The 21,359-nt window shown below is 44.9% G+C and overlaps 1 protein-coding gene across 1 annotated transcript in view; it reads right to left on the bottom strand.

The window, feature by feature from the left end:
• greb1l (GREB1 like retinoic acid receptor coactivator) overlaps positions 1-21,359 on the bottom strand; it is a 244,989-nt gene that overhangs the window by 117,567 nt on the left and 106,063 nt on the right. The window contains exon 2 of the mRNA XM_073043512.1: positions 15,414-15,532. The gene's annotated coding sequence lies outside the window, so the exon portion shown is untranslated. The remainder of the gene's footprint in view (positions 1-15,413; positions 15,533-21,359) is intronic.

Raw genomic sequence — 21,359 nt, 5'->3', positions numbered from 1 at the left:
TTCACAAGATCAGCATTGTTCCATACTTCCAGGTTGTTAACAATCTACCTGTAAAGAATTAAAAAATATATAAATTCAAACCTTCTACCTGGCTGCAGAAATATTTTAAACTAACAAAACTGGAATCTGCAGATATCTCTATCATATGCAGCCATTATTCTAAGTCACAATGTAGTTTGAAGTCTATATATTTACAGGTTTGTCATCATTAAAAGTAATGTCTTACTCAATTGCCAGAGTACCTCATCAAGCACCCCATGCCTTGACATACCACAGATTCTTTTGTAAAGTAAACACTTCCAGATCTTGGAGGAATTCCAAACATTACTAGGGATAGACTACCAGGAAATGAGTGTGCAATCCATCAGTTCAAAACAGCACATTTCATAATCATCATCATCCTAAGGTTCTTTTTCCAGTTGCATTTAAAACCTCACTGATGCTGTAATCATTCTTTGAAATGTCCCAGTTTGACGAATGTTAGACACTGGCTGGAACTAAAGACCATGCTATGAAGCAGAAAGCTTTCTTCTGACACGTGCCATATCCCTAGAGGACGACCCTGTAGTAATTAATTACTCTCCATACACAAAGGCCTGCTTCTGCCTCTAAATGGTCCAACTCGAGGAATTAACTTAAAAGTATTCCAGCCTTGTTTTTAAAAAAATTATTAGGAAGCCTGCATCACATTATTTTAATATGAAAATGTTTCAGTCATTATTTTTCAAATTTTGCTCATTTAATTAGAAAAAACCCTGAAATGACAATTCATAAAATTCTGGAAGGACGTAATTTTTATAAAATTTACATTATTTTATATTCCCCAAGATAATATTTAATTATAAATCTCATTTTCCATGTTGCAAAGATTGTGTAGTTCGTGCACACCAAAAAGAAAGCAATATAATTCTTCAAACTTCAAGGCATCCTCAGATGAAAAGCATATTTTATCTTTTAATGAAAAAATAAGACAAATTAGATCTCATTCTATGAAACTCTCTGGGATTTATAAGCTTGCTTGCTTGACAAAGTAGCAAAACACACCAGTCAGTGGCTTGGTTACCCTCACTCATCCACCCAATGACCTGTTTGTTTCAGCATCACTTCGGGCCTGCTGCATTTATCCCATGTCAAGCTTGTAGATGCTATTTCCTTCTAGCTCCTGGCCGCGAATTTGAATACAAAGTTTCACGCAGCCACCCTTTCCCATTTTCTCCAGGACTCACAAGTTCTCCACAAAAGCCTCACTGATAAGAGGTTTGGATACCATTGCAGCAACATACAAAGCAGGAAATTTAACCTGGTTTGTGGCGATGACCCCGCAATTCTGGTGTGTTTCACTTCACTCCAAAGGAATAATAAGCAATAAATTTCAAATCTGTTCCCTATTGAAAACTTGGTCTGATTTTGTAGTCACATTTTGGCTGAGATCAAGTGTAGTTTACTTTGGGACACGCGACGATCGGAAGGCAGAGAAGGTTTTGCGCTGATTGGCTCCCAATCTAACACCCCTTTCCAGCGACGACGACAGTGGTGAACAGGATGGCTGCAGACAACAGCGCATCGGCCCGAGGCCCGGGCATCAAGAACACTGTCCAGCTGACAGTGCGACGCCAGAGCGAGGGCAACGGCTTCACGAGGGAGACCTTCATCCGGCAGATCCTGATGGACTGTTGTGGATTTACAGTTGACGACGTCTACTGCGTCCAGAATCTTTGACGTCACCTTCCAGCAACCCGCAGGGTGGCAGAAACTGCTCCAGCAATTCCAGGAGAAGGGGAGAAAGGCGCCGCTGTCGCTGCTGAAGCACAGCCCCTCTTTGCTGCCACCCAGCAGGAACGGACTGTCACCGTGCAGATGTTCAACCCGTACGTGCCGGTGGTCGGCGTCCTTACATTCCTCGCTCGGTATGTGGAGAGCGTAGGAACTACGGTAGTCTGGACGTGAAGGACAGCCTGGGGTTCTGGACCAGCAAGCGGCAGGTCAAGGTAAAGCTGAAGGTGGACTCTAAAGGCTGCATCATCCACCCCCCCCCCCCCTCCCCCCGTCAGTCTTCGCCATCGGAGGGAACCGAGGTTACATGGTCTACGCCGGGTAACCCAGGGTGTGCTGCAACTGTAGCAAGGCAGGGCACATCGCAGCCCAGTGCAGGGCTATAATCTGCACGAACTGTAATGTGATGGGCCACCTCACCAAGGACTGCACGCAGGCCAAGTCCTGCAATCTCTGCGGAGATGCCAGCCACCTGTACAGGGCCTGTCCAAGACGTGCTGGCACCTATGCACAGGGGACCGGGGAGGTGCTGGCACTGGAAGGGCCCCAGCAGGTTCGGATGTACTCGCCACCCCTGCAGAGGCGGCACCCGGAGCGACGGAAGACGCCAACAGGGAAGAAGGTGCAGCCACCCCGAGGGCCCCCACCCCCTCGCAGACCCTCCAGGACCCGCCACAGGAAAAGGAGGAGGAGTCCATGGAGGAGGGGAAAGCCGAGGGGGAGGAAGGCTGGAGTGTTGTGGGCAAACGGAAGACGGCCCAAAAAGCTCCGGCCAAACGACAGAGGGCGGAGCGGAAGGAGCACGTGAAGAGAAGGGCAGGGGAGCACACAGCCTCCGGTAACCTGTTCACTTCAGACGAGGAAGGAGTTGGGGGAGGCCAGCAGCAGCCCCGGCTGAGGAAGCGGCAGACAAAAGCAGCAGAGAGGAGGTGAGAGAGTGGAGAAAGTCTGCTGGCCACCTCCCAAGTACAACACAGGAGGCGGAGAGTGGCAGAGACCCCCAGCTCCGGGAACCCGGGAGCTGAGCCACGTCTGGCGCCCCGCAGCCTGAAGGGGCAGCAGGCCTGGGAGACACCAAGACCCCAGGCACAGAACCAGAACTGCCACACCCAGGGGAGGATGACCTGCAGTTCCTGAGCCCACAGAAGGTGAAGGACTTCACAAAGGTGGTGGGCATGAAGACTCAGGACTGCGAAGGTAAGGACAGTGTTCTGTTGAAATAAAGAACTTTAAACCATGGCGGACATTTCACTGGCATCCATTAATGTGCGCAGTTTGAGGAGTACACACGATCGGACGGCTCAGCCCGCTCTCGGATCGACTTCCTCTTCCTATCACAGTCCCTCACGGTCAGATCCACCGACGGCACGCCAGTGTTCTTCTCTGACCACTGACCACCTGTCACCTGCGGGAGGACCGGAAGGCAGGGAGGGGGACGTGGAAGCTGAATGTTAAGCTGCTGACCCCAGAGAACATCGGGGAACTACAGAAGGAGTACACAGGTTGGAGAACCTTGAAAGCCTTCTTTGATTGCCCGGTTCACTGGTGGGAAGCCACCAAGGAGAACATTAAGAGGTTCTTCATCTGCAAGGGTATCCAGAAAGCAAGGCAGGGGCAGAGGGAACTGCGTAAACTCCAGACAGAGTTTCAGCAACCCCTCCTTCTGCAGCCGAGGGGGGTGGATGTCAGGGAGGAACTGCGGGAGGTGAGGGGCCAGCAGGCCCAGCACTTCGTCGCCAAATCCTCCAAGATCATCTTCCGATTGAGGGTCCAAACCGTGGAGCAGGACGAGACGTGCTCCCGATTCTTCTTCCAAAAGGTGCATGGGGGGAGCTCTGTGATCCACAACCTTAAGGAAGAGGACGGCTCAGTCGCATCCTCGCAGACACATACTGAGGATCTGCAGGTCCTTCTACGCCGGTCTGTACGGAGAAAAGGCCACAGACTCCACAGCCTCCCGCAGCTTCCTGTCGTCTATCACGCAGGTCTTAGACGACGGTAAGCGGGAAAGTCTGGAGCACCCACTGACCCTGGATGAGCTGACTGGCTCCATCCGTTCCTTTGAGTCCGGTAAGACTCCTGGAAGTGACGGTTTACTGGTCAAGTTGTATTCGGCTCTGTGGAACCAGGTGGGCCCCAACCTGCTGGAAGTGTACAACACTATGCTTCCAGCAGGCAGCATATCAGAATCCATGAGGAAGGGCATCATCACCCTCATCTACAAGCAGAAGGGGGAGAGGGAAGACATTAGAAATTGGAGGCCCATCTCACTCCTGAAAGTGGACTACAAGATCCTGTCCAAGGCTGTCGCCAACAGGGTCAAGATTGCACTGGAGCAGGTGATCCACCCGGACCAAAGCTGTGCTGTACCGGGCAGGAAGATCTCAGACAGCCTCGCGCTGCTGAGGGACACCATCGCCTACGTGCAGGATGGGGGGTGGACGCCTGCCTGGTCAGCTTGGACCAGGAGAAAGCCTTCGACAGGATATCGCACACGTACATGACGGATGTACTCTCCAAAATGGGTTTTGGGGAGGGAATCTGGAATTAGATCAAACTGCTCTACACGGACATCTGTAGCGCAGTCCAGGTCAATGGGTGGGAAACAGACAGCTTCCCCATCAGGTCTGGAGTCAGGCAGGGCTGCCCTCTCTCCCATCTTGTTTGTGTGCTGCATAGAACCCTTTGCCGAAGCCATCAGGAGGGATGAGGGCATAGGAGGGGTGACGCTGCCAGGCAGTGGAGGGACCCAAGTCAAAACCTCCCTGTACATGGACGACGTCACCGTCTTCTGCTCTGATCCGAGGTCAGTTCGCAGACTGATCAGCATCTGCAAACAGTTCGAGCAGGCATCGGGGGCCAGGGTCAACCGCACGAGGAGCAAAGCCATGCTCTTCGGCAACTGGCCCGACCGATCCAGCGTCTCCTTCACCATCAGGTCTGATCACGTGGAGGTGTTGGGGATCTGGTTCGGAGGGGCCAAGGTGTGCAACAGGAACTGGCAGGAGCGGACTACCAGGGTCAAAAAGAAACTGGGGCTGTGGGGAGAGCGCTCCCTATCGATAGCGGGCAAGAACCTGGTCATCAGGTGTGAGGTGCTCTCAGGGCTGCTGTACTTGGCGCAGGTGTGGCCAGACCCCCACTCCTTCAGCTCGGAAATCACCCGAGCTGTCTTCAGATTCGTCTGGAGATCCAAGATGGAGCGGGTCAGACGGACCACCATGCACAAGTCCCCGGACAACGGGGGCAAAAACATCCCCAATCTCGCGCTCACCCTGATGGCCAGCTTCGTGTGTGGCTGCATCAGGTTGTGTGTGAATCCCAGGTACGTGGGCACCAAGTACCACCATGTGCCCAGGTTCTACCTGTCGCCCTGGCTACGAAGGATGGGTCTGGCCCCTTTACCGCGCAACACCCCTGTCAGCTGGTCGTTGCCGCCATACCTGTCCTTCGTAGAGAAGTTCTTTCAGGTCAACGCCTTTGACCACAGGGCCATCAGGCAGTGGTCAGCACATAAGGTCCTGCAGGCACTGCAGGAGAAGGACGTGATGAACACAGTGGGGTGGTTCCCTGAGCAGACCATCCAGTTCATCTGGCTAAAAGCCTCATTGCCAGACCTCACCAACAGGCACTAAGACCTCGCCTGGCTGGCGGTGAGAGGGGCCCTCCCAGTCCGATCCCTCCTGTACGCCCAGGACGTCGTCTCCACATCCCTCTGCCCACGGGAGGACTGCAGTGAGGAGGAGTCAGTGACCCACCTCTTTGCACACTGTGGGTTCGCCGAGAAGGTGTGGAGGAGGATGGAAGGGGCAGTGTCGAGGTTCATCCCCAGCAGCTGCGTAACAGAGGACTCTCTGATCTCGGGCTGTTCCCGGGGACGCACACGGAGACCAACATCCGGTACTGCTACCAGATCATCAACTCGGTCAAAGACGGTCTTTGGTTGGTCCAAAACTTGATGGTCTACCAGCACATGGAGATGTCTGTGGGGGAATGCTGCCGACTGGCACATTCTCGGCTGCAGGAGTACGTGCTGAGGGACGCACTCAAACTCAGTGCAGCCACCGCAAAGGCCCGGTGGGGAAGGACCACAGTCTAGGGTTCTTCTCCCGCAGGAGTTGAGGGGTAGGGGGTGGGGTATATACCCCTGAACAAGTGTATGTAAATATGAAGTAACAGAGTGCCACCTGGGTGGCAAAAGTGTGGGAATGTAAAGACCGTAATGGAAACATTTGTAAAGGACTGAGAGTCATTGAATGGTTTATTGTACATAATTTTATTTTTATATAAAGTATATTTTGTTTAATAAAAAAAATTAAACAATAGGGTACAAAGTCAGCTTCAAGGTATTAACAGACAGACATACTTTATTGATCCTGAGGGAAACTGGGTTTCGTTACAGTCACACCAACCAAGAATAGTGAAGAAATATAGCAATATAAAACCATAAATAATTAAATAATAATAAGTAAATAATGCCAAGTGGAAATTAGTCCAGGACCAGCCTATTGGCTCAGGGTGTCTGACACTCCGAGGGAGGAGTTGTAAAGTTTGATGGCCACAGGCAGGAATGACTTCCTATGATGTTGCATCTCGGTGGAATGAGTCTCTGGCTGAACGTACTCCTGTGCCTAACCAGTACATTATGGAGTGGATGGGAGACATTGTCCAAGATGGCATGCAACTTGGACAGCATCCTCTTTTCAGACACCACCGTCAGAGAGTCCAGTTCCACCCCCACAACATCACTGGCCTTACGAATGAGTTTGTTGATTCTATTGGTGTCTGCTACCCTCAGCCTGCTGCCCCAGCACACAACAGTAAACATGATAGCACTGGCCACCACAGCCTCGTAGAACATCCTCAGCATCATCCGGCAGATGTTAAAGGACCTCATTCTCCTCAGGAAATAGAGACAGCTCTGACCCTTCTTGTAGACAGCCTCAGTGTTCTTTGACCAGTCCAGTTTATTGTCAATTCGTATCCCCAGGTATTTGTAATCCTCCACCATGTCCACACTGACCCCTTGGATGGAAACAGGGGTCACCGGTGCCTTAGCCCTCCTCAGGTCGACCATCAGCTCCTTAGACTTTTTCACATTAAGCTGCAGATGATTCTGCTCGCACCATATGACAAAGTTTCCCACCGTAGCCCTGTACTCAGCCTCATCTCCCTTGCTGATGCATTCAACTATGGCAGAGTCATCAGAAAACTTCTGAAGATGGCAGGACTCTGTGCAGTAGTTGAAGTCCGAGGTGTAGATGGTGAAGAGAAAGGGAGACAGGACAGTCCCCTGTGGAGCCCCAGTGCTGCTGACCACTCTGTCTGACACATAGTGTTGCAAGCGCACGTACTGTGGTCTGCCAGTCAGGTAATCAATAATCCATGACACCAGGGAAGCATCCACCTGCATCACTGTCAGCTCCTCACCCAGCAGAGCAGGGTGGATGGTGTTAAACGCACTGGAGAAGTCAAAAGACATGACCCTCACAGTGCTCGCCGGCTTGTCCAGGTGGGCGTAGACACGGTTCAGCAGGTAGACGATGGCATCCTCAACTCCTAGTCGGGGCTGGTAGACGAACTGGAGGGGGCCTAAGTGTGTCCTAACCATAGGCTGGAGCTGCTCTAGAACAAGTCTCCACATGGTCTCTCCAAGACCAAGTTCTCTGACTCAAGCACGGACTTGGTACGTATTTACACACTAAATTTTGTGACCTCTGAATGTCCCAAAATGCTTTACAAACAAATGTATTAATATTCATGTAACTTACTGTTGTAACAAAGGCAAAGAGGCAGCCAGTTTATCCAGAGAAAATCCCTCTGCTTTTTTTGTGCGTGGCTTATTAAGAGGAAAATATCAGCCAGGACAATAGGAATTAATTGGCGATGATGAAAGAAAAAAATGATTTAACTTCAAAAGATAGCACTTTAGAAATGTTATGGCATAACACAAAAAATTGCATGCTCCATAAAAGATTTTTATCAAACTTTGTGTACCTAGACCAGAATTAATGTGAGCATTCAGTATGCTAAAAATCATTGTCAGAAATTCTACTCTACCATTGGGACCCATGAACAATTGAGATCACAGAGTGTTGTAAGTCAAGAGAAGATTAGAGATTTACCTCTTTTTCTGCACAAGATAATCAATCAGCATCCGGATAAAAGAAAACGCTGACAGCAGAGTTTTAATGTTTGGAGTGTGACGGTGGTAGTCACCATACTTCAGAAAAGAGAACTATGATGGGATTTTTGAAATCTTCAACCAAATGTGTGATGCCTGCCAGACCAGCCCTAAAGGAAGATGATTTGGTGGGCATTTCGACACTCTAAGCTGGATATAAAAGATGCCATGCTGCAATTCTGAATAGTGGAGAGGGTTCAATTTATCCTGAAAATGTTACAAAATTAATAAAGAAACTAATTATTATATTATTGCTATTTACACATACTAATTTGCTGTAGCATGTAGTATTACATTAGAGGCTGTATTTCAGAAATCTCTTTTTCTTAGACAGTTCATTGGAGTTAAGGATGACTTGCTCTCACTCCAGTTCTGTGAATTCTAAGACGACTGCTGAGAGAAATGTGGGACCCACAGACTCTGCCACAGTTGGGCTAGGAGGTGCCTGGCAGATCAGGTGTAGACTGGCATACGAGATGTTGCAATGGTTTCCTGGATTCCTGTGTGCTCACAAGAGACCGATATTCTCAATGTCAAAGCAGTTATTTCTTCAGTCGCAGTCATGGTTTCCTATTGAATTGGTGAGGATGTTATGTTTTTTATTAAGTCTAAAATCCTTTAGATTTAAAGGACTTAAAGCGACTACTCCCCACTGAACATCGACAGCTCCTCGGTAGAGATCGTAAAGAGCACCAGATTTCTTGGTGTTCACCTGACAGATAATCTCACCTGGTCCCTCAACACCAGCTCCATAGCAAAGAAAGCCCAGCAGCATCTCTACTTTCTGCGATGGCTGAGGAAAGTCCATCTCCCACCCCCCCATCCTCATCACATTCTACAGGGGTTGTACTGAGAGCGTCCTGAGCAGCTGCATCACTGCCTGGTTCGGAAATTGCACCATCTCAGATTACAAGAGCCTGCAGCGGATAGTGAGGTCAGCTGAGAAGAACATCGGGGTCTCTCTTCCCGCCATCACGGACATTTACACTACACACTGCATCTGCAAAGGAAACAGCATTATGAAGGACCCCATGCACCCCTCATACAATCTCTTCTCCCTCCTGCCGTCTGGGAAAAGGCTCCGAAGCACTTGGGCTCTCACGACCAGACTATGTAACAGTTTCTTCCCCCAAGCAATCAGACTCCTCGATACCCGAAGCCTGGACTGACACTTTGCCCTATTGTCCTATTTATTATTTATTGTAATGCCTGCACTGTTTTCGTGCACTTTACGCAGTCCTTTGTAGGTCTGTAGTCTATTGTAGCTTTCTCTGTGTTGTTTTTTTTTACATAGTTCAGTCTAGTTTTTGTACTGTATCATGTAACACCATGGTCCTGAAAAACGTTGTCTCATTTTTACTATGTACTGTACCAGCAGTCATGGTCGAAATGACAATAAAAGTGACTTGACTTGACTTGCTCAGTACTGAGATCCTGTTTCAAGAATATTATCAGGTAAACAATGAATGCAGCCTGTCCACTGGAGCTGGTTGATACAATTAAGTGATAATGTTAAGGAAATTGATGTGAGAGGTCGACGATAATAGTCTGCTTATCCTGTAGTCCAATTACAGGGTTTTGTGAAAACAGTGCAACCCAAACCTCTCTCATGCCCCACTTCCATATATACAAGAGAGTAGGTGGATCACGCTTCAAGGCAGGTTCCAGATCATGATCTTCAACAAGCTTTTTCACAGAAGGCCAAAAGCAGGTGTACATGGAGACAATGGTGAATTTCATCAGCCACTTTATTCTCACATAAGAAGCTCCCAAGGAATGAAAAGTGGCTCATATTTTCCAGGGACCTTCACTGGAGTGGTGGGTTGCAGTGGAAGCTGATTGGATCATTGTATTGTAGATGCTTAGTGCAAAGCACACTTTTCATATGAAACTGAGTAAGTCAATAATGACTTGAATTTGGCCTCTGTGCACATACAAATGCATAAGTACTATTTGGCATCCGTTAGTCTCATGAGACCATGGACTTGCGCCTTGGAAAGTTTCCAGGGTGCAGGCCTGGGCAGGGTTGTATGGGAGACCGGCAGTTGCCCGTGCTGCAAGTCTCCCCTCTCCACACCACCGATGTTGTCCAAGGGAAGGGCAAGGGCCGATACAGCTTGGCATTGGTTTCGTCGCAGAGCAATGTGTGGTTAAGTGCCTTGCTCAAGGACACAACATGCTGCCTTAGCTGAGGCTCGAACTAGCGACCTTCAGGTCACTAGACCAATGCCTTAACCACTTGGCCACGTGCCAAAAAGTACTATATATTTACTTCATAATTTATCAAAACATTTTAAGACCATCCTAAAATCGTGAAGGTGCTTGACATACATGTCACAATGCAGAGTGGGCATCCTCATTTTAATCTAAATTAGACGAACAGAGGGAATGTCCTTCAAGGGAGTGATTTGTAGGATTACTCCAAAATAGAGAAGGTAACAAAGCTGGGCATTCTTATGCACTCAGAAATGATACTTCAAACCTGATGCTTATAATCAAATTTATCATTATCTCCTTTTCCTCAAAAAACAGCTCTTGACCTTTACATTAAGTGATCAATTTAATCTAGCCATGACATTTTCTGGAATTTTGTTTTTCATTTTCTGTATAAGGTTCCTCTGCACAAATGGCACAATTCACATTTATTAAAGTATGCGTATGCAGAGGCCTGCTTCACGGTGAATTAAAAGTGGGCCCACCCTTTGTTGCACCACTGCTGTAGACTCTAAGGCCTTCCTTGTTTTCCGGGTGAGTCTCCTTCAAGTGACTTTCTCAGTATTCATTCCAAGCAACTCTTCCCTTCCTCTTTGCCAATACTCTCAAAGTCTCCTACTCCTTTTCTACCTGGCCCCAACTTCCAGTCACCTGTCCAACTGACCCCACTACCCCATTAGTTGTCTGACTGATCTCACACACCTGAACAGCTTACCTCAACCCAGCAGGCCTTATACTTTCTGCAACCAACGCAGACTTCAATGTCCTTCCTACTCCACCAATCCACCTTCCTGGATAAGCAGATGATATTTATACGTACAAATTGGGCAAGGCTTGACTCAATCCAGGCAAAAGACCATCACCTGAAGGAACAGCTTGAAAAGGCTGGCCCATATCTACCACACTTTTTTAAGTTTTTTCAGATAACTTCCAACTCCTTGCCAAAAGTTTTGTTACAGTAAGTTAAGGAATATAAAATAGCTCAAATTAATCTTGCGCATCTGTGGGAATACCAATTCCAAAATGGATATGCATATACCGTATATTCTGGAGTATAAGCCGACCTGGAATATAAGCCGACCCCCATTTTCAAGGTTAAAAAGGTGACTTTTTCATGTTATCTTTGTATAAGCCGACCCCTTTTGTAGAGGTTTTTGATTTAACCAAAAAAGACCACAAGATCTCACATGCCAGTACTCAGCTTTGCCGGATCCGGAACCGGGAAATTTTGTGAACCAGTACCTGCTAAGAAGGCAGGCCTACACATTGTAAAGCATTATAAGCAAATTCTTAATAACTAAATCAGGGAGGGAAATTTTGGATTAGGTCTCCAATGGTAAAGAATCCTCAGAATTGTAACCCCCATGAAACCATTTAGCACCCATAGTAATCTCGTTAAAACATAACACAGGGTGGCGGGATCAGTACGTCTATTCAGCATTGAGTCTGCGACCGCCATGTACAAACGATTAAAATGAATGCTATATGATGCTGGCTTCAAGCTGAAGGTTGTTGATTTTGCTAAAGGATCGAATAATTCTGCAGCTGCTAAGACGTTTAGTGTAAACGAGAGAGAGTGAGAGAGTGGAGAAAGGCAGAGGACACGCTGAGGGAAATGCCAAAATTGCAATGTGCAAACAGCAGGAAAACATGCCAGTGGCCAGAACTGGAAGAAAATGTTTTAGAGTGGGTGAATCATCAGTGATCATCTGGATACATTGTTACCAGAGAAATGATTTGAGTTCAAGCATTGAAATGGGCCGAAAAACACCGTGAGCTCAGCGAAAATTTCAAAGCTACACGAAGTTGGTGCACCCAATTTATGAATAAACGTGATCTTGTGTTGAGACAATAAACAAAGATTGCTCAGAAAATTCCCGCAGGGTGTTGTTTACGTTCAAGATCGCTGATGGATGGACGAAGCGAGTTGCTTGAAGTGGGTTAAAGAGGTATGGCGTCGAGGTCCCGAAGGTGTCAGGAAGGAAAAGTCGCTACTTGTCTGGGACATGTTCAAAGCACGCTTGTCAGGTGAGACAAAAGCAGCATTGAAAGCTGAAAATACAGACATTGCAGTCATCCCCGGTGGTTTGATCTCCGTGCTCCAGCCACTAGATGTGAGTTTAAACAAATCATTCAAAGAATTCATGCGACAACAGTGGAATGAATTTGACTCAAAAACAGCCAATAAATACGACCTGTCTTCCGTGTATTCGTTTTTCCAAAGTTGGCACCCTGTGTATAAGCCGACCCCCTAACTTTAGGAACAAAATTTAGGGCCAAATTCTCGGCTTATACATGGGAATTTATGGTAACATGAAGTAGGATGCTTGTGGTTTGGATGGGAAATACAATGGATACCAGTTAATTGACCAGCTGCTTATTTGGGCCAACTCTTAAAGAACAAAAATAAACTGTATCCCTTTGTTCCTTCGGGATACTATGCTGCTTAACTGGGACAGGGGACTGTTGCCAAACAGTTTCTAACTAGCGTCGATGCATGCACTTGTCTGGCCATTAGACAGTGCACCGTGCCTAGAGCAAACAGTTCTTAAACAGAAGAAATACGCTACATCGATGACTGCATTGGTGCTGCTTCCTGCACCCATGCTGAGCTCATCAACTTTATTTCCAACTTCCACCCTGATGTCAAATTTACTTAGTCCATTTCCGACACCTCTATCCCCTTTCTCGATCTCTCTTGTCTCCATCTCTGTTATGAAAAGATGTCTCCATATCTTTTATAAACCCACTGACTCTCACAGCTACCTGGACTATACCTCTCCCTACCCTGTAAAAATGCCATCCTATTCTCTCAATTCTTCCACCTCCACCACATCTGCTTTCAGGATGAGGCTTTTCATTCCAGAATGAAGACACCCTCCTTTTCCAAAGAGAGTGGCTTTCATTCCTCCATCATCAACACTGCCCGCACCCACATCTCTTTCATTTTGTTCACGTCCACCCACCACCCCACCAGGGATAGGGTTCCTCTTGTCCTCACCTACACCCCACCAGCCTCTGCATCCAGCATAAAATTCTCAATAATTTCCACCATCTCCATTGGGATCCTACCATGATCTTTAGCCTCTCCCCCTCCCCCACCCTTTCTGCTTTCCACAGGGATCACTCCCTATGGGATTCCTACATCCCTCCCCACAGGGATCACTCCCTACGAGACTCCTACATCCCTCCCCACAGGGATCACTCCCTAAGGGACTCCTACGTCCTTCCCCACTGATCTCCTCCTGGCACTTGGCCTTGCAAGTGTAAAAGAGCCACACCTTCCCCTATGCCTCCTCCCTCACTATCATTCAGGGCTGCAAACAGTCCTTCCAGATGAGGTGATACTTCACCTGTGAGTCTGTCGGGCTCATCTACTGTATCTGGTGCTCACAGTGTGGCCTCCAGTATATCAGTGAGACCTGGCGTAGATTGGGAGACCATCCACCAGAAAATGCGGCATCTCCCAGTGGCCAACCATTTCTATTACTTCCCATTCCCATTCCTACATGTCAGTCCGTAGTCTCCTCTACTGCCACGACAAAGCCACACTCAGGTTGGAGGCGCAACACTTTGTATTCTGTCTGGGTAGCCTCCAACCTGATGGCTGGAACATTGATTTCTCAAACTTTCAGTAATTGCCCCCCACCCTCACTATTCCCCATTCTTGTATACCTCTCACAGCTTCTCTCCTTCACTGCTTATCACCTCCTTCTGGTGCTCCTCCCCTTTTCCTTTCTTCCAAAGCCTTCTGTCCTCCCCTATCAGACTCCCCCTTCTCCAGCCCGTTACCTCTTTCACCAATCGACTTCCCAGCTCTTTACTTCAACCCTCCCCTTCTTCCAGTTTCCCCTATCACCTGCTACCTTCTACTTCTTCCTAGTCCTGATGAAGGGTCCTGGCCTGAAATGTCAACTGTTTACTCTTTTCCAGAGATGCTGCCTGGTCTGCTGAGTTCCTCCAGCATTTCGTGTGTATCGTTTTTAAGCAGCGTCAATTGCATGCACTTGTGTTCAAAAAGGAGGAATTTTTTGTCACTGATATTTGGCGAGAAATAAGCAGTAAGGTAAATCAGAACTGTTTTGCACACTGCGGTTTCAAGCATTCAGGCTTGGAGATGCGAGCAACGGCCGGGAGTGAAAATGAAAGGATTTCACTACTTCAGCAAGTTAGGAACTACAAAGAGCCTGAAGGTATGTACAATCACCTTGAATGTTACAATCAAAATGAACATTTTGAGGATAAAATCATCAATATAGAATTGTATGATGGCAGTCCATTATCTATACTAGGTACCTGTGCAGACTTTGTTCAGGTGAGTGTCAATCAAAAGAATACGTACACTATATGAACTCCTCCATCGATAACTATTAGGAACTAATACTCAAACTTCTGGTAATGTTCCCCCCCACCCACCATTTCCCATCCCCCTTTCCCTTTCTCACTTTGTTTCCTTGCCTGCCCATCACCTCCCTCTGGCGCTCCTCCCCCCTTTTCTTTCTTCCATGACCTTCTGTCCTCTCCGATTGGATTCCTCCTGTATCTCTTTCACCAATCAACTTCCCAGCTCTTTACTTTACCTGTCCCCCTCCCAGTTTCACCCTAACACTTTGTGTTTCTCATTCCCCTTCCCCCACCTTTTAACTCTACTCCTCATCTTTTTTTCTCCAGTCCTGCTGAAGGGTTTCAGCCCAAATCGTCAACTGTACTCTTTTCCATAGATGTTGCCTGGCCTGCTGAGTTCCTCCAGCATTTTGTGTGCGTTGCACAGTTTTATACCATTGTGGTAGTAACAATAGTGTTCTAATTTGCTCTATATTTCATTTAAGTACACAATTTGTTACTCAGTTAAACAGTAGTTTGTCTTTTTATACCTTATCCATTTTTTACTTATCCATGAAACTTCAGTTAATTGGAGTAACCACTTAACTGGGCCAAGATGTATTGGTCCTGATGTGTCCCAATTAACCAGAATAAGAACTAATTAAGTACTAATAAGAACAGACATAAGTTCACTTACATAATATGTGAAATGAGAGAGGGAGAGGTAGAGGAAAAGTGTGTGTGTATATAATCTTATCCCACACAAGATCATTGGGAATCATGACAAGCCACTGATTAATCAATACTTCTCCTATAAATTCTTCAAACTAGGCAAGTAAACCAAGTAAATTACCCACATACAGAATCAAGCGTTTTACTAATCAATACACAAGAATCCAGGCATGATTTTTCTTCTTACCTCCTTTTCTGTCAGTTACCCTTTTGAAAATGCATTCATTTTTTTTGTGACAAGAGGTAAAGTGACAAGGCTGGAGATTTTGTGGTCAGTAATCTTCTCAATGGCAGAAACAATGGCTCCTAGAGGAAAAAAAATCAAAGATTGTAAGTGAAGAGAAAGGAAATCATGAACAGCTATGGCTGACCAATTGGCCAGCAGTTGCTAGAATAACTGTTAGGAATTTACTTTCATTTCCATTTGGAAGGTGGGCCAGATTTGCATGCCAATTGTCAAAACATTGTTCTTCAGACTGGCTGCTCACTGTTGACACTGCTGGGAGCAGGAATCTCCTGGCCTTTGTGTTACTAAGGAGCTACAAGCACAGCAATCCAGGCACCGCTGAGATTTTTTTGTGGACCTCAACTGTTGAATGATGGGAAATCTCTAGGTGAATAAAACCATGGGAAGGAATGGCAAATTGAGCTGGGTCTTTTCCCCCATTTCAATCTGTCCTTCCTTTTTCCTCTCCCTCCTCCAGAAGTTTCCACTAGATCTTTCCACTAGATCTTAACCTCTTACATCAGATCAAATCAGATCAATTAAACACTTTAGCTGAGATTCCTTTTGGAGATTCACATCTTAATTTCCTAATAAAACCAATACTAGTGGTACAATTGATACAGCGAGTAACCCAGTATAGTTATGATGTTTTGTTACGCTTTTCCCCTCCAGTAAAATGAAGTGCTTTGTTGTTTCTAGCATACAGCGTATTTCTGGCCGTAATACAATCAAAGTCCATTGTTCCTTGAATGTGGCAACACAACCAGATAGGGTGGTAAAGAAGGTATAAGGTATGCTTTCCTTCACAGGGCAAAGCATAAAATATAAAAGTTTGGATGTTATTTTGCATCCTTACAAACATATCTGTTCATTACACCTATAGGAAGAATGTGATTGTGCTAGAGAGGGGAGAGAGAGATTTACCAGGATATTGACTAATTTGAGGTATTTTAGTTATAAAGAGAGATTGGAAAGGCTTGGCTTGTTTTCCCTGGATCAAACGAGGCTGAGGGATGACATAGAGGTTTAAAAAATCGCATGATGCATTCGCAGAGTTATTTTTTCAATGGTAGGAGAATCAAAAATAAGAGGACACCGTTTTAAGATAACAGGAAGGAGTTATACAGAGGATTTGAGGGGCTTTTTGTACAGAAGGAGGTTGATACTTTCTGCCAGAGGTGGAGGTGAATTGAATACAACTTTTATGAAACATTTAGACATTCACATAAATTGTCCAAGCTAAGAAGGATATGGACCTAATCCAGACAAATAGGATTATGTAGTTGGACAAAGTTGTATAGACATTTTGGGCTGAAGGGCTGTTTCTGTGCTGAAATTCCCCTCTAATAGAACACTTTGCTTTCGGCATTGCGCAGAATCAGTGACCATGCTCAGCTGAGGTGCTCCAATCACACAGCAGCTGCCCTTTGTTTTGATCTAGAGCACCACAATCAGTTAATAAAATATGCGCAAAATTCTTGGAGAAATAGGGGCTTAAGAGTTTGTACTTAGCATAACAAAGTAAACCAGAGTTCCAGCTTTTAAGGAAGCTTTATGGCCTGTAACAAGTTTACATACACTAACCCTGACCTTTGAACTCTTATCTTTAATACACAATGAGACATCCATTGCAGATGACCGTGCACTGTTTCCACAGAGATAACTCAATAGACTCATGTTAAATCAGTTACATCCCACAGCATAAGCATGAGCTATGTGAATGAAGCTTGCCATTGCCATTCTATTCAGACTAAGGGAATTGTGTATCTGACAACCCCTTATCATTGTATCAACGTATTTTTAGAGATCAAACCCACAGAATCTGTGGTCCAGAGTCACTCCTGTGGCTTATCCCAACATTATGTCACCCTCAAGGCCATCTCCTTAGAGAATGTTCAGGAACTCAGATATCAGTGACTGAACATTGATAAATCTGACATTGATAAATTACCTTTAAACATAGCCTTGATGAGCACTTAGTACTGCTATTATTTTCCTGCCTGCCTTGAAACATAATGCTTCTGTGGTCTCCTTTCAGGTGTAAACAAGCAAGTTGCAAGTTGAAAAAGGAAGGCCAACTTTTAAATATCTGATGATATTGTCTGCATAATTAATTTTGCTTTTGCAGGTGATGATGGCTCAGAGTTCAAAATTCAATGATATTGAATGAAGGAAATAACTCTGGTTATAACAATATTACACATCTTACTGGATCACAGTTTATCGATGAAGTTAATTTTGACCATACATTTATCGAACCAACTGCTTTAAATAAGTAAGGATACTTAATAGAAGCAACAGTTTGTCACTTAAGGACTGACTTGGCCAGGAGAGTAATATAATTAAATAATGTGCCCAGGGTAAGGAGAACCTAGTCTGACTAATTGGTATTGCCTCTGCAGAACAGCATCAGTGGAAGGCCAAAAAAAAAATCCAAAATAAACCCTCTTACTATCTTTCCTTTCAGTTAGTCCTGACGAAGGGTCTCGGCCCAAAATGTCAACAGCACTTCTCCCTTTAGATGCTGCCTGGCCTACTGTGTTCCACCAGCATTTTGTGTGTGTTGTTGTCCAAAATAAACCTCCTTGCATCATTTTATTGGAGTCTATTGCTGAGTGTCTAACACAATGATTTTGCTTGGGAACATTAGACAATGCAAATTTTTCAGTAAGTCATGAATTTTACATATAGTTTTCACTATCCTGTCATGTACCTACTAAATGGAAATGTTAGAATGGCATAGAGCTTTTGAAGCTTTACCTGCAGTTTTCACGGATGCTATCAACTGGTTGTGTAGTGCTTGTGAAAATATTAGACTAATACTGCACGTATGGGTGATATAGAAACTGGTTAACAGTGTATGTCATGAAATTCTATTGGCTATCTGAGGTCTCTGATTACACATCCAGATGAAGACTGCCTCATTTTGTAGAGTCCAGAAGTGGCCTTAATTAAGCTGCTTGTGTTGGTTTGATTTTCATCATAGCAGTGCTCAGCCACAGTGGCTAAAGATGATGCAGAAATTGGAGGGATATCAGAATGAAACAGCAAATATACATCCCTTTACAGCATGGAAAGACTACTGTAGATTCTGGACTACAGAGCGCACCTGATTAAAAGCCGCTGGCTCTAATTTTAGAAATAAAATCAATTTTTTACTTGTAAAGGCCGCACCGGATTTTAGGCCGCACCGGATTTTCGGCCGCACCGGATTTTCGGCCGCACCGGATTTTCGGCCGCAGGTGTCCCACGTTGTAATATGAGATATTTACACAGAAAGATATTACACGTGAGGATTTTTTAACTTTTAATTAAATCCATATGGTAACAAAAACAAATACATATTGCAAATGCTTTTTTTCGAACCGTGCCCGTAACGCGGCTACTTTTAAATATACGTTGCGTATACTTCTTTACTGAACAACATTCCAATATCTCCTAACGACTGGTAAAAAATATATATACTGCAGCCTACCAGGAAAAGTTATTGATCGCCTTTAACTTAAAAGCAGCGTTTTCGCTCCGCCGCTCCCCCCCGCCGTCCCGTTTTATCGCAAACGGCATTTAAAAGCAGCGTTTCGCTCAGATCTAATGCCGCTCCGTCGCTCGCCCCCTCCTTCCCGTTTATCGCAAACCGGTTTCCCACAAGACGCGGCGAAACCGGGTGTGACGTCATAGCATCCCGCGATGTAGTACAGAAAACAAATATAGTTAAAACTCTTCTAACTTTAACTAGAAAATGAATTACTAAGCGAAAATATTATAAACTAAATAACTGCCATAAAGGCAGCACAATGCTTTTCTTCGAGTGTTTTCCATGTTGATGAGGGTGAGTACAAATGACTGATTTACAATAATTTAATTGTGAAAGTGCGCTTGATTTATCGTACAATTTCATTGGACCTCTGTGAACTACTCATCAATTTTATTGGTCTACTGTTACGAGGCAAAATGTTTACGAGGCGGCATGAAAAAAAATCACGTATTAGCCGCTCCGTTTTAAAGGCCGCAAAGTTCAAAGCTGTTCAAAATGTGGGAAAAAAGTAGCGGCTTAAAATCCGGAATCTACGGTATAATGATTACCTTAGAATGAAGCAGTCATGAAGCTCCCAGCATTCTATTTATTGATACAAGGATACCATGAATGTTGAATGGAATGATCATGAGTCTAAAAAATTTGGCAATAGCTTTGACCTCAACTACACCGGACAACAAATGTTTTCAAAAGGCTTGCTTCCTCAAAATTTTTTTGGTTTATGATAGACTGCTTGAAGGGGAACACAAATATAATTTCAGACTACTTGCATCACGTAGGAATTTGGAAAAGCAAAAAATTAACTTTTATTGAATATAATGTGTTTAACTGAATAACGGCACTGATGCTCTGCAATAGTCCAACTGAGTTAAAAATGCTTTGTTGATGATTTTCATTTGTACTCTTTCTGGGGCTTCTTGCTTCAGTGTCCAACAATAATCAGCCAGCATTGATGGATTCCAGTTGCCCTGATACCGTTTCTCCATGACTGCAATGTCCTGATGAAACCTTTCACTATGCTCATCACTGACAGTGCCAAGAATTGCAGGGAAAACGTCTAAACGGGAATGCAGAAAATGAATCTTTAGTGACATGTTACACTTCATGATTCTGTATGCTTGAAGCGCGTTGTCACCCAGCTGCACAGGGTTTGGTGCTCTGTAGTTGCCAAGAAATTTTTCAACATTCTTGAATGCCTTCTATACGATTTTCTCCAGTCCCACTAAAAGTTCTTCGAATTGCCTTTTAATGATGACCTGTTTGATTTGTGGACCAACAAAAATGCCTTCCTTAATCTAGGCATCAATTATTCTGACTTGAATTATGAATTGAAATAACAAATAAAGGTGATTTTTTAAAAATGGTGCGTGATAGGGGAATTTCATGGTGATTTTCATAATCAGCAGCCCAAAATCCTTAAGATTCCTTAAGACACCCAAAATTATTCAGGAAAGAAAATTTTTGTTGTTGTCCAGTGCTATCAGAGCAACTCAGCCTCAACTGCAGATTTAATAGCAAATGTCTTTGTTACTGTTGACACTACTTCTTAGGGAAATTATGAAGGGCTCTGAGGTGATAATGTTCCCAACCATGCTAATGGACCCTCTAACATCAGTAGTACATTTCCATATCTTCCAACAAAATTATTCAGAGCAAATTATATGTGACCATCATAAGGACTTTCCAAGTTCAAAAATAATGTGGCTCTGTATAAGTCTCTGTGGCGTGATCAGGAGCAAATGGCATATGAGAGTCTGAACATACCTTTAAATCACAAATCTGCAAAGGATGCAGTGTTATGAATAAGTGCTTGCTTTGTGAGTGGCCAATGACAGTGGAGCTTTAAACTAAGTTCATCTAACAATGCAAATAAAATGGTAGTACACAGGGACACATGTTATTAGTGGCACTTCAAATACATCATACGTGTATGCATGGCCAATGCCTGTTCAAATATTATTTTTAAACAGGCATTATCTTAATATCTGGAAACTAAAAAGTCACCTCAATATACTTTATGTACTTTAAAAATAGCTAACATAGACAACAAAATAAATGGTAGTCTACAAAAAGTGAAGGTACAGGCCAGCATCACAGGCAAAGCTCTCCCCATCACTGAGCACATTTACACGGAAGCAAGAAAGCAGCATCCATCATCAAGGACCCCTAACAAGAAGCTCTCTTCTTGTTGCTACCATTGGGAAGGAGGTACAGGAGCCTTAGATCCCATAATGGTTTAGGAACATTACAACTATCAGGCTCCTGAACCAGCAGGGATAACTCCACTCACCTCAATGCCAAACTGACTCCACAACCTACACACTCACTTTCAAAGACTCTGTAACTCGTTCTCAGTGTTATTTGTCTACTTT

This window comes from Hemitrygon akajei, chromosome 1 (genome assembly GCF_048418815.1).
Source record: "Hemitrygon akajei chromosome 1, sHemAka1.3, whole genome shotgun sequence".
Taxonomy (NCBI): domain Eukaryota; kingdom Metazoa; phylum Chordata; class Chondrichthyes; order Myliobatiformes; family Dasyatidae; genus Hemitrygon; species Hemitrygon akajei.
Note: the sequence above shows the minus strand (reverse complement) of the source record. Positions and strands in the feature narration are given on the sequence as shown.